The sequence below is a fragment of the Hypanus sabinus genome, chromosome 6, assembly GCF_030144855.1.
Source record: "Hypanus sabinus isolate sHypSab1 chromosome 6, sHypSab1.hap1, whole genome shotgun sequence".
Classification (NCBI taxonomy): domain Eukaryota; kingdom Metazoa; phylum Chordata; class Chondrichthyes; order Myliobatiformes; family Dasyatidae; genus Hypanus; species Hypanus sabinus.
Window position 1 is genome coordinate 2336784 of NC_082711.1, and position 13899 is coordinate 2350682.

The window sequence follows — 13899 nt, forward strand, 5'->3', positions numbered from 1 at the left end:
CAATTCCAGCGTGTACAAGCCCAATCTCTCCAATCTCTCTGCGTAAGACAGCCCTGCCATCCCAGGAATCAACCTAGTGAATCTACGCTGCACTTCCTCAATTGCCAGAATGTCCTTCCTTAAACCTGGAGACCAAAACTGTACACAATATTCAGGTGTGGTCTCACCAGGGCCCTGTACAAATGCAAAAGACATCCTTGCTCTTGTACTCAATTCCCCTTGTAATAAAGGCCAACATTCCATTTGCCCTCTTCACTGCCTGTTGCACTTGCTCATTCACCCTCATTGACTGATGAACTAGGACTCCTAGGTCTCTTTGCATTTCTCCCTTACCTAACTCTACACTGTTCAGACAATACTCTGCCCCCTTGTTCCTGCTTCCAAAGTGGATAACTTCACATTTATTCACATTGAATGACATCTGCCAAGTATCTACCCACTCACCCAGCCTATCCAAGTCTCCCTGTATTCTCCTAACGTCCTCTTCGCATGTCACACTGCCACCCAGTTTAGTATCGTCAGCAAACATGCTGATATAGTTTTCAATGCCCTCATCTAAATCGTTGACATAAATCGTAAAGAGCTGTGGTCCCAATACAGAGCCCTGTGGTACCCGACTAGTCACCTCCAGCCAGTCCGAGGAACACCCATTCACTGCTACCCTTTGCTTTCTATCTGCCAACCAGTTTTCTATCCATGTTGAAACTCTGCCCCCAATGCCATGAGCTCTGATTTTACTCACCAATCTCCTATGTGGCACCTTATCGAATGCCTTCTGAAAATCTAGGTACACAACATCAACTGGCTTACCCTCGTCTAACATCCTTGTTACACCCTCAAAAAACTCCAACAGATTAGTCAAGCATGATTTGCCCTTGGTAAATCCATGCTGGCTCGGCCTAATCCTATTACTGCCATCAAGATGTGCCACTATTTCGTCCTTAATAATGGACTCAAGCATCTTCCCCACGACTGACGTTAGGCTAACAGGGCGATAGTTCTCCGTTTTCTCCTTCCCTCCCTTCTTGAAAAGTGGGATAACATTAGCCACTCTCCAATCTTCAGGAACTGATCCTGAATCTAAGGAACATTGGAAAATGATTACCAATGCATCCGCAATTTCCTGAGCCACCTCTTTTAGAACCCTCGGATGCAGACCATCTGGACCCGGGGATTTATTAGCCTTCAGTCCTACCAGTCTACTCATCACAGTTACTTTCCTAATGTCAATCTGTCTCAATTCCTCTGATATCTTATGACCCTGCCACATCCATACATCTGGGAGATTGCTTGTGTCCTCCCTGGTGAAGACAGATCTAAAGTACGCATTAAATTCTGTTGCCATTTCCCTGTTTCCCATAACAATTTCTCCCAATTCATTCTTCAAGGGGCCAACATTGCTCTTAACTATCTTCTTTCTCTTCACATAGCTAAAAAAGCTTTTGCTATCCCCTTTTATATTCCTGGCTGGACTGAGCTCATACCTGAATTTTTCCTCTCTGTATTGCTTTTTGAGTTAAGATCTGCTGCTCCTTAAAACTTTCCCAATCATCTGTATTCCCACTCATCTTAGCCCTGTCATATTTCTTTTTCTTTAATACTATACAATCTCTGACTTCCTTTGTCAACCACTGTGGCCCCTTCCCCCTCTTTGAATCCTTCCTTCTCATTGGAATGAACTGCTTTTGCATCTTTTGTATTGTCCCCAAGAATATCTGCCACTGCTGATCCACTGTCTTTCCTGCCAGGGCATCCGCCCATTTAACTTTGGCCAGCTCTTCCCTCATGGCTCCGTAGTCTCCTTTATTTAATTGCAACACTGACACCTCTGATCTGCCCTTATCCCTCTCAAATTGTAGATAAAAACTTATCATGTTAAGATCACTACTTCCTAATGGCTCCTTTACTTCAAGATCACTTGTCAATTCCTGTTCATTACATATCACCAAGTCCAAAATAGCCTCGTTCCTGGTTGGCTCAAGCACAAGCTGTTCCAAAAATACATCCCTTAGACACTCCACAAACTCCCTATCCTGGGGTCCAGCACCTACCTGATTCTCCCAGTTCACCTGCATGTTGAAATCTCCCATGACGACTGCATTACCTTTAGCACATGCCAATGTTAACTCCCTAATCAACTTGTACCCAATATCCACGTTACTGTTTGGGGGCCTGTACATAACACCCATTAGGGTCTTTTTACCCTTACTGTTCCTCAGCTCAATCCACACAGACTCTACTTCCCCTGTTCCCAAGTCACCGCTTGCTAAGGACTGAATCTCATTCCTCACCAACAGGGCCACCCCACCCCCTCTTCCCATATTTCTGTCTCTACGACAGCACGTATACCCTGGTACACTCAATTCCCAGGCCTGATCCCCTTGCAGCCATGTCTCCGTTATCCCAACAATATCGTAGTTCCCAATTTTCATCTGAGCTTCAAGCTCATCTGTCTTATTTCTGACACTATAGTATAGAATTCTGAGCCCATTCCTCCTCTCTTTGCTTAAAACACTGTCTACTGTACCTAACCCAGCTCCTTGAACTTCCATCGGGCTAATTGCACCCTGAATTTTGATGACCTTCTCAAGATCACCCAAACCTTCTACACATTTAACCCCATGCTCCTTCTGACCAACCCTCTGGATCTGGATCCCTGCCTCCTGCACATCTAGTTTAAACCCCCCCAAGCAGCACTGGTAAACACTCCTGCAAGAATGTTAGTACCCCTCCGGTTCAGATGTAGACCGTCCCTTCGAAACAGATCCCAATGTCCCTGGAACAAAGACCAATTATCCAAAAACCTGAACCCTTCCTTCCTGCACCATGCTCTCGGCCTCGTATTAATGTGCATAATCATTCTATTCTTTGCCTCACTCACACGTGGCACAGGTAGCAATCCCGAGATTGTCACCCTGGAGGTCCTGCCTTTCAGCTTCACTCCTAACTCCCTGAACTCTCTAAGCAGGACCCCCTCACTCACCTTACCTACATCGTTGTTCCCTACATGGACCACTACATCTGGGTTCATGCCCTCGTTCTCAAGAATAGCCTGCACCCGATCTGAGATGTCCCGGACCCTGGCACCAGGGAGGCAACATACCATCCGAGACTCCTGATCTGCCCCACAAGATCTCCTATCTGCCCCCCTAACTATAGAATCCCCTAAAACTATCGCTCTCTTCTCTTCCCTCCTCCCCTTTCTAGTTGAGGGTTCAACCTCTGTGCCAGAGGCAGGACCACTACAACTCATTCCTGGTAGGTCATCCCCATCAACAGTATCCAGTACGGTATACTTATTGTTAATGGGAATGGCCGCAGGGGTGCTCTGCTCTCTCTGCCTGCTCCCCCTGCCTCTCTGGACCATCACCCATCTGCCTACTTCTTGGTTTTTTGGTGTGACTACCTATCTATCACTGCCTCTGCCTCCCGAATGATCCGTAGTTCATCCAGCTCCAGCTCCAACTCCCTAACTCGGGCTGATAGGAGCTGCAGCTGTACGTACCTTTTGCAGGTGTGGTCATCAGGGACAACTGTGTTGACCCTGACTTCCCACATAGTGCATACAGAGCACATCACTGCTCTGACTGTCTCCCCCATACCTGAACTGGTAAATGGCAGGATATTTGGTAGTGTGGAGGAGCAGAGGGATCTGGGGGTACATGTCCACAGATCCCTGAAAGTTGCTTCACAGGTAGATAGGGTAGTTAAGAAAGCCTATGGGGTGTTAGCTTTCATAAGTCGAGGGATAGAGTTTAGGAGTCGCGATGTAATGATGCAGCTCTATAAAACTCTGGTTAGGCCACACTTGGAGTACTGTGTCCAGTTCTGGTCACCTCACTATAGGGAGGATGTGGAAGCAATGGAAAGGGAACAGAGGTGATTTACCAGGATGCTGCCTGGTTTAGAAAGTATGGATTATGAGCAGAGATTAAGGGAGCTAGGGCTTTACTCTTTGGAGAGAAGGAGGATGAGAGGAGACATGATAGAGGTGTACAAGATATTAAGAGGAATAGACAGAGTGGACAGCCAACGCCTCTTCCCCAGAGCACCACTGCTCAGTACAAGAGGACACAGCTTTCAGGTAAGGGGTGGGAAGTTCAAGGGGGATATTTGGGGAAGGTTTTTCACTCAGAGAGTGGTTGGTGCATGGAATGCACTGCCTGTGCCAGTGATGGAGGCAGATACACTAGTGAAGTTTAAGAGACTACCAGACAGGTATATGGAGGAATTTAAGGTGGGGGTTATATGTGAGGCAGGGTTTGAGGGTCAGCACAACATTGTGGGCCGAAGGGCCTGTAATGTGCTTTACTATTCTATGTTCTATTTCGATATTTTTACTTGCTTAATTTCATGTGTCGTTTTTCCCTCCTGTCGATTCTTTTACTTGCTCTCTGTAGAATTTGGAAGGTTTGGAATCCTCTGTCTTGCCACTACTTTTTGAGTTTGTGTCTGTCAGGAGAAATAGAACTGTGAATAGGCAGATAGCGCAGAGCACCCATAGAACCATGAACCATAGAACATTACAGCACAGTACAGGACCTTCAGCCCTCCATGTTGTGCCAACCCATATAATCCTTAAAAAAAAGTACTAAACCCACACTACCCCATAACCCTCCATTTTTCTTTCATCCCTGTGTCTGTCCAAGAGGCTCTTAAATACCCCTAATGTTTTAGCTTCTACCTCCATCCCTAGCAAGTCATTCCAGGCACCCACAACCCTCTGTGTAGAAAACTTACCACAATGTCTCACCTAAACTTCCCTCCCTTAATTTTGTACATATGCCCTCTGGTGTTTGCTATTGGTGCCCTGGGAAACAGGTCACTGACTATCCACCCTATCTATGCCTCTCATTATCTTGTAGGCCTCTATCAAGTCTCTCTCTCATTCTTCTGCACTCCAAAGAGAAAAGTCCCAGCTCTGCTAACCTTGCTTCATATGACTTGTTCTCCAAACCAGGCAAAATCCTGGTAAATCTCCTCTGCACTCTCTCCATAGCTTCTACATCCTTCCTATAATGAGGTGACCAAAACTGAACACAATACTCTTAAGTGTGGTCTCACCGGAGATTTGTAGAGTTGCTACATGACCACTCCACTCGTGAACTCAATCCCCCTGTTAATGAAGCCTAGCATCCCATAGGCCTTCTTAACTACCCTATCAACCTGTGCAGCAGCCTTGAGGGATGTATGGATTTGAACCCAAAGGTCCCTTTGTTTATCCACACTCTTAAGTAACTGACCATTAATCCTGTACTCAGTCTTCTGGTTTGTCCTTTCAAAATGCATCGCCTCACACTTGTCCGGATTGAACTCCATCTGCCATTTTTCTGCCCAACTCTGCAGCCTGTCTATCTCCTCATGTAATGTACGACAACCTGCAGCTCCATTCACAACTACTCCCATCTTCGTGTCATCTGCAAACTTACTCACCCATCCTTCCTCCTCTGCATTCAGGTCATTTATAAAAAAATCACAACTAGCAGGGGTCGCAGGGCAGATCTCTGCGGCACTCCACTAGTCACCGACCTCCAGGCAGAATACTTTCCTTCCACAGCTACCATCTGCTTTCTTCCTTTAAGCCAATTTTTTATCCAAACAGACAAGGTTCCACTTATTCCATGCCTCATGACTTTCTGGATGAGTCTCTCGTGAGGGACCTACCCATGTAGCCCTTCACCTCAAATTGAAGCTTTAGAACCTGTTGTGGATGATGAACTCCCAGAGGAATGCCGCTGAGACCCGGTTTTTATATAGTTGTAAAAACTTTCACTGTCCACTTTGATATTGTTTACTAGCTTGATTTCATATTTCATCTTTCCCTCCTAAAGATTCTTTAACAGAAAACATAGAAAAACTTCAGCACAATACAGGCCCTTTGGCCCACAATGCTATGCTGAACATGTACTTGCTTTAGAAATTACTTTGGCTTACCCAGGGACCTCTATTTTTCTAAGCTCCATATACTCATCCAGGAGTCTCTTAAAAGACCCTGTCATATCCGCATGCACCACTGTTGCCAGCAGCCCATTCCACACACTCACCGTCTCTGCGGGTAAAAAAAAACTTACATCTGATAACTCCTCTGTACCTACTTCCAAGCACCTTAAAACTGTGCCCTCTCGTGCTAGCCATTTCAGCCCCAGGAAAAAGCCTCTGACTATCCACACGATCAATGCCTCTCATTATCTTATACACCTCTACCAGGTCACCACCCATCCTCCGTCACTCCAAGGAGAAAAGGCTGAATTTACTCAACCCATTCTCATAAGGCATGCACCCCATTCCAGGCAACATTCTTGTAAGCTCTGCACCTTTTCTATGGTTTCCACATGCTTCCTGTAGTGAGGTGACCAGAACTGAGCACAGTACTCCAAGTGGGGTCTGACCAGGGTGCTATATACCTGCAGCATCACCTCTCATCTCCTAAATGCAATCCCACGATTGATGAAGGCCAATGCATCGTATGCTTTCTTAACCACAGAGTCAGCTTGCGCAGCATCCTTGAGTGTCTTATGGACTCGGATCTCAAGATCCCTCTGATCCTCCAAACTGCCAAGAGTCTTAACGTTAATACTATATTCTGTCACCATATCTGAAGTACCAAAATGAGCCACCTCACACTTATAACCACAAAACAATTATAGCACAGAAACAGGCCATCTCGGCCCTTCTAGTCTGTGCGAATGCTTACTCTCACCTAGTCCCACTGACCCGTAATCAACCCATAACCCTCCATTCTTTCCTGTCCATATACCTATCCAATTTTACTTTAAATGACAATACCGAACCTGCCTCTACCACTTCTACTGGAAGCTCGTTCCACACAGCTACCACTCTCTGAGTAAAGAAATTCCCCCTCATGTTGCCCCTAAACTTTTGCCTCCTAACTCTCAACTCATGTCCTCTTGTTTGAATCTCCCCTCCTCTCAATGGAAAAAGCCTATCCACGTCAACTCGATCTATCCCCCTCATAATTTTTAATACCTCTATTAAGTCCCCCCTCAACCTTCTATGCTCCAAAGAATAAACTTGTTCAACCTTTCTCTGTAACTTAGGTGCTGAAACCCAGCTAACATTCTCGTAAATATTCTCAGTATTCTCTCTGTACTTTGTTGACATCTTTCCTATAATTCAGTCACCACAACTGTACACAATACTCCAGTTCAGCCTTAACAATGCCTTGTACAATTTTAACATTACATCCCAACTCCAATACTCAATGCTCTGATTTATAAAGGCCAGCATACCAAAAGCTTTCTTCACCACCCTATCTACATGAGATTCCACCTTCAGGGAACTATGCACCATTATTCCTAGATCACTCTGTTCTACTGCATTCTTCAATACCCTACCATTTACAATGTATGTCCTATTTGGATTATTCCTACCAAAATGTAGCACCTCACACTTATCAGCATTAAACTCCATCTGCCATCATTCAGCCCACCCTTCTAACTGGCCTAAATCTCTCTGCAAGCTTTGAAAACTTACTTCATTATCCACAATGCCACCTATCTTAGTATCATCTGCATACTTACTAATCCAATTTACCACCCCATCATCCAGATCATTAATGTATATGACAAACAAAATTGGACCTGGTACATATCCCTGAGGCACGCCACTAGTCACTGGCCTCCAACCTGACAAACAACGATTGAACCTTCCTAACTAACCTTCTGTGTGGAACCTTGTCAAAGGCCTTACTGAAGTCCATATAGACAACATCCACTGCTTTACCCTCATCAACTTTCCTCGTAACCTCTTCAAAAAATTCAGTAAGGTTTGTCAAACATGAACTTCCACGCACAAATCCATGTTGACTGTTCCTAATCAGACTCTGTCTATCCAAATAATTGTATATACCATCTCTAAGAATACTTTCCATTAGCTAATTCCACAACCGTATGTCTCACTTTTAAGGACACTGCAACCCATGTTCTCACTGCTAATTTTATTTGCAGAGCCTGTCTTAATTTGCGCATTATTTTTGTCAACCTTTGTCTTGAATAGTTTGTGTTCTCTGACAGTACGAAATTCATTCCGTAACTCTCCTCCCATGTTCCAATATGATCCAGTACTGGTCCTCCAATCTCTCAGTGAAGCCCCTTCCACCCTGAGTCCTGTGCTGGGTATCAAGCTCCATTGTAGGCGCAGCTCACCTTTCCGACCTTTCCACTGAGAAAGGACGTTCCATTGAGCCACTGTGGTCTCAGGTTGAGAAACTTCTGCTTCACCTCCAACAGAACTTAACTCCCAACTGATAGTTGGGAAAGGACCTGATGGCTCAATAAGCAAACCGTTAGTTTGGCTGATTTTGTGTAATGTGGAACAACAGAACTTCCTCGTGGAAATGGTGGTTCTCCTGAGGGCCGCAGAGAGACCCTCATCTACAAACACAGACTAGGGTTATTGAAACCGGTACTTGCACCCCAGAACCTGCAGTAGTTACTCCCAGAAATGTGAAAATTAGGCATTGTTTGTATGCAAGTTGTAACAGTTCTTTTCAGTCCCAGTGAAGAATCATTCTCATTGCTACCTATTTATCTTCTACTAGTCTATAAATCCAGCCCATGTTAGTCTGATTAGAATTACCTTGTCTGTGATCCAATCGCTGGTCCCCACCTCATTAGGCTTTCCTGATCTTCAGTCACTCGCTGCTTCTGCCACAATTTGCCACTAACTTGAACATTTTGCACTCTTTGGCTAAAAGAAAAAAATCCTCCCTGCCTCTGTACTAAAGAGTCGCCCCTCAATTCTGAATGTGCTTCCTCTAGTTCTGGATACACCCAACATATAACCACATAACAACTACAGCATGGAAACAGGCCATCTCGGCCTTTCTAGTCCATGCTGATGCTTACACTCACCTCGTCCCACTGGCTGGCACTCAGCCCATAACCCTCCATTCCTTTCCTGTCCACATACCTATCCAATTTTGCTTTAAATGACAATACCGAACCTGCCTCTACCACTTCCACTGGAAGCTCATTCCACACAGCTACCATTCACTGAGTAAAGAAATTCCCCCTCATGTTACCCTTAAACTTTTGCCCCCTAACTCTCAAATCCTGTCCTCTTGTTTGAATCTCCCCTACTCTCAATGGAAAAAGCCTATCCACGTCAACTCGATCTATCCCGCTCATTATTTTAAATACCTCTATCAAGTCCCCCCTCAACCTTCTACGCTCCAACGAATAAAGACCTAACTTGTTCAAGCTTTCTCAAACTTGCTCAAACTTAGGTGCTGAAACCAAGGTAACATTCTAGTAAATCTTCTCTGTACTGTATTTTGTTGATATCTTTCCTATAATTCGGTGACCAGAACTGTACACAATACTCCAAATTTGGCCTTACCAATGCCTTGTACAATTTTAACATTACATCCCAACTCCTATACTCAATGCTCTGATTTATAAAGGCCAGCATACCAAAAGCTTTCTTTACCACCCTATCCACATGAGATTCCACCTTCAGGGAACTATGCACCATTACTCCTAGATCACTGTGTTCTACTGCATTCTTCAATGCCCTACCATTTACCATGTATGTCCTATTTGGATTATTCCTACCAAAATGTAGCACCTCACACTTATCAGCATTAAATTCTATCTGCCATCATTCAGCCCCTTCTTCTAACTGGCCTAAATCTCTCTGCAACCTTTGAAAACCTACTTCATTATCCACAATGCCTCCTACCTTCGTATCATCTGCACAGAGTAAACATCCTCTCTACCTCCATCCTATCTAGTCCTTTCAAAATTCGGTAGGTTTCCATGAGATCCCCACTCATTCTTCCAAATTCCACTAACTACAGGCCCAAAGTTCCAAACGGTCCTCACATGTTAACCCCTGCATTCCCAGAATCATCCTCGTGAATCTCCTCTGGCATATAGATGGAAGAGTAATGGAGGTTTATGGGCTATATAGGAGGGAAGGACTAGATTGATGTTTGTATAGCCTAAAATACGTCGGCAAAATAATGTCAGCTGTAGGCTCTCTATTTTCCTGTACTATTCTTATTTCTGTAAAACTGCAGTGAATTGGCGACACAGCTCATCCCATCACAAAAACCAACTTCCCCTGTATGGACTTTATCCACAGTTCTTCCTGCCTCGGCAAAGCAGCTAGCAAAATCAATCACCACGGCAACACCGGACATTCTTTCTCCCCTCTCCCAGCGGACAAGATATACAAAAACCCCAAAAACACGTATACAACCAAGCTCCAAGAAATCTTAAATCACACTGTGGAGAGAGTGGAAAACATCAAGTTCCTTGGGGTGCAAATCTCGGACAATCTCACCTGGTCCAGGAACACCACGGGGATTGTGAAATGGGCCCAGCAGAGATTGCACTTTTTGAGGAAGCTTAAACAAGCATCACTCCCCACTAACATCTTAACTACATTCTACAGAGGAGTGGTTGAGAGTGTGCTGACACTTTGCATCACAACCTGGTACTCCAGCTGCAGTGCTGCCGACAAAAAAGCCTTGCAGAGGGTGGTTAGGGGAGCAGAGAAGGTTATTGGGGTCTCCCTACCTTCTGTCCAAGACCTCTTTCAGAGTTGATGCCTCCAGAAAAATACATCATTAAAGACCCCTCACACCCTCTCCATAAACTGTTAGTTCTGCTGCCATCAGGCAAACATTACAGGAGCATCAAAACAAAAACCACAAGGCTACTAAACAGCTTCCTCCCACAGGCAGTCAGACTGCTAAATAGCTGCTCTACCTGACTCTGCTTTGGACACTGTTAACTTGCACTGGACACTTGATTTTAACTGAGATGGGGCTGTTGTGTTTTACTATTTATTGTTATGTTTATTATTTAGTGTTACATTTGTTATGTTATGGTTGCATTGCTCCTGGGAAACGCTGTCTCATTCTGCCCTGCAGAGCTGATGTACGGTTAGAATGACAATAAAGTTTTTGAATCTTTGAATCTTTTAATCTTTATCGATGGCCAGGAAAGCAATTTTTTCACCACATTAGGGTTAGGGTTAACCCTAATGTGATAATAAACTAAATTACTATTGATGAAAGGGACCAACAACTGCTTCAAAATTTATATTGGAATTAAACAGTGGCGGTAAAAATGAATGATAATATAAACAGTTGGGCTAAAATTCAAAGAGGAGTTAGACAGGGATGCATTGCCTCACCTGAATTATTTAATATCTATAGTGAAATGATTCTCAGAGAAATAAAAGACCTAGATGAAGTAAAAATTGGAGGTGTTAACATAAACAATATAAGATATGCAGACGATACCACTTGAATAGCAGATTTTGGTCTACCCATCAACTGTAAAAAAAAACAAATGTATGGTAATATGAAAACAGCAGGATATTCCCAACTGCCAATGGTACATCGGTAACCAACTGATTGAACAAAAGACCTGCTTTAATTACCTTAGTAGCTTTATATCGCAAGATGCTAGAAGTAAAGTAGAAATAAAAGGAAGAATTGCCATTGCCAAAACCAGCTTCCAAAAAAATGAATCCCATTTTTACCAACAGACACAGTTCTATGACAACAAGGCTTAGGGTACTAAAATGCTACATCTGGTCAATCTTCCTGTATGCTTCCGAAACATGAACTCCAAAGAAACTTAGAAGCAACAGAAATGTGGTTTCTTAAAAGAATGCTGAAAGTATCATACAGAGATAGGGTAACTACTGACAGACAGACAGCCAGACAGACAGACTTTATTGATCCCGAGGGAAATTGGGTTTCGTTACAGTCGTACCAACCAAGAATAGTGTAGAAATATAGCAATATAAAACCATAAATAATTAAATAATAATAAGTTAATCATGCCAAGTGGAAATAAGTCCAGGACCAGCCTATTGGCTCAGGGTGTCTGACACTCCGAGGGAGAAGTTGTAAAGTTTGATGGCCACAGGTAGGAATGACTTCCTATGACGCTCAGTGTTACATCTCGGTGGAATGAGTCTCTGGCTGAATGTACTCCTGTGCCTAACCAGTGCGTTATGGAGTGGTTAGGAGTCATTGTCCAAGATGGCATGCAACTTAGACAGCGTCCTTTTTTCAGACAGTATTCCAATGTGCCTATACAAAAACAATCTTTAATGAGAGCATTAAATGAGAGGAAACTTAATTTCATGGGCCATGTCATCAGAAAGAGAGAAATAGAATACCTTACATTACAAGGCCATGTGCCTGGGAAACTCGGAAGAGGAAGGTAAAGAAGAAAATATATGGACACGGTGAAAGAACTAAGATCTAAGTGTGAAAGATATCATTGATGCTGCGAAGTATCATTCGATGTGGAGAGCCACGATCGCCTAAGCGTGTGACGCACAAGGCACATGAAGAAGAAGACTATTACAAAATTATACCAGTTTTATGTACCTACAATGTGTCTCCTGACACCAATACCAAGATTAATGAAGTTGATCACGCCATGTGCCTTTGCACCATACTATCTCCGTGTACACAACGCTGGAAGGACTCAACAGATCAAGCAGCATCCGTGAGAAGAGAGTAGCCAACGTTTTGGGCCGAGACCCTTCATCAGGAATGGGGGGTAAGTGAGGGCCAAAGCCCAGTAATAGAGATAGGGGAGGGGGTAGAGCCTAGAGGCGCCAGGTGGAAAACCAATCAGAGGAAAGATAAAGGGGGGAGGGGGAGGGGATAAGCATGAAAGAACTGTAGAGATAAAGAAGCAGAAAGTTGAAAGAGGAGAGGCAGAGAGGGACCTGGGACAGGGGGAGGGGGAGGGAATTACCGGAAATTGGAGAATTCAATGTTTATACCACCAGGCTGGAGGCTACCCAGACGGTAGACGAGGTGTTGCTCCTCCAACCCGAGTTTGGCCTCATCGGTAGAGGAGGCTATGTATGGACATATCTAGATGGGAGTGAGAGGCAGAGTTGAAGTGAGTTGCAACCGGGAGGTCCTGTCTATTGTGACGGACGGAGCGGAGGTGCTCGATGAAGCAGTCTCCCAATCTGTGTCGGGTCTCGCTGATGTAGAGGAGGCCGCACCAGGAGCAATGGATGCAATAGACTCTTTTCTCACGGATGCTGCCTGACCTGCTGATTTCTTCCAGCGTTGAGTACATATTCTTTGATATCCACAGCATCTGCAGTTGTATTTTTGTGTTTTGATACTATCTACATGCATTTCCATGTGTATGGAACTATAGATCAGCAGCTCAATATCCCTCTTTACATTGCAATTGTAAAGGGCTCAGATATATGTTGAGAATTTTCCACTTATGAATTCACACTGAAATTTGAGAGGAGAAGCTAAAGTTAAATGTATCAGTATTACAGTAATTACAGAGACATGGGAGAGGAGCTGGATACAATTGATTGGAAAATAATACTGGCAGGGATGATAGTAGAGAAGCAATGGGCAGAATTTCTGGAAGTATTTCGGAAGGCAGAGGATATATTCATCCCAAAGAGGAAGACGTATTATAAAGGCCAGGTGTCACAACCATGGATAACAAGAGAAGTCAAAGCCAACATAAAGGCCAAAGAGGGCCATATAACTAGATGGGAAGTTAGACGATTGGAAATAAACCAACAGAAGGCAGCTAAATAGGTCTGTAAGCAGGTAGAGATGGAATATGACTATAAGCTCACCAGCAATATTAAAGAGCATACCAAAAGTTTCTTCAGGTACATAAGTGTTAAAAAGAGCCGAGAGTAGATATTGGACCGGTGGAAAACGAGGCTGGAGAGGTAGTAATAGGGAACAACAAAACTGAGTAAGTACTGTAGAGGACGTGGTGGAAGTTCCAGGTACCGGTGTCATGAAGTGTGTGAAGTTACCAATGCTAGAGAGAAAGTTCTGGGAAATGGATAGATCTGAAGGTACGTCACCTGGACCAGATAGTGTACATCTCAAGATTGTGAAAGGAG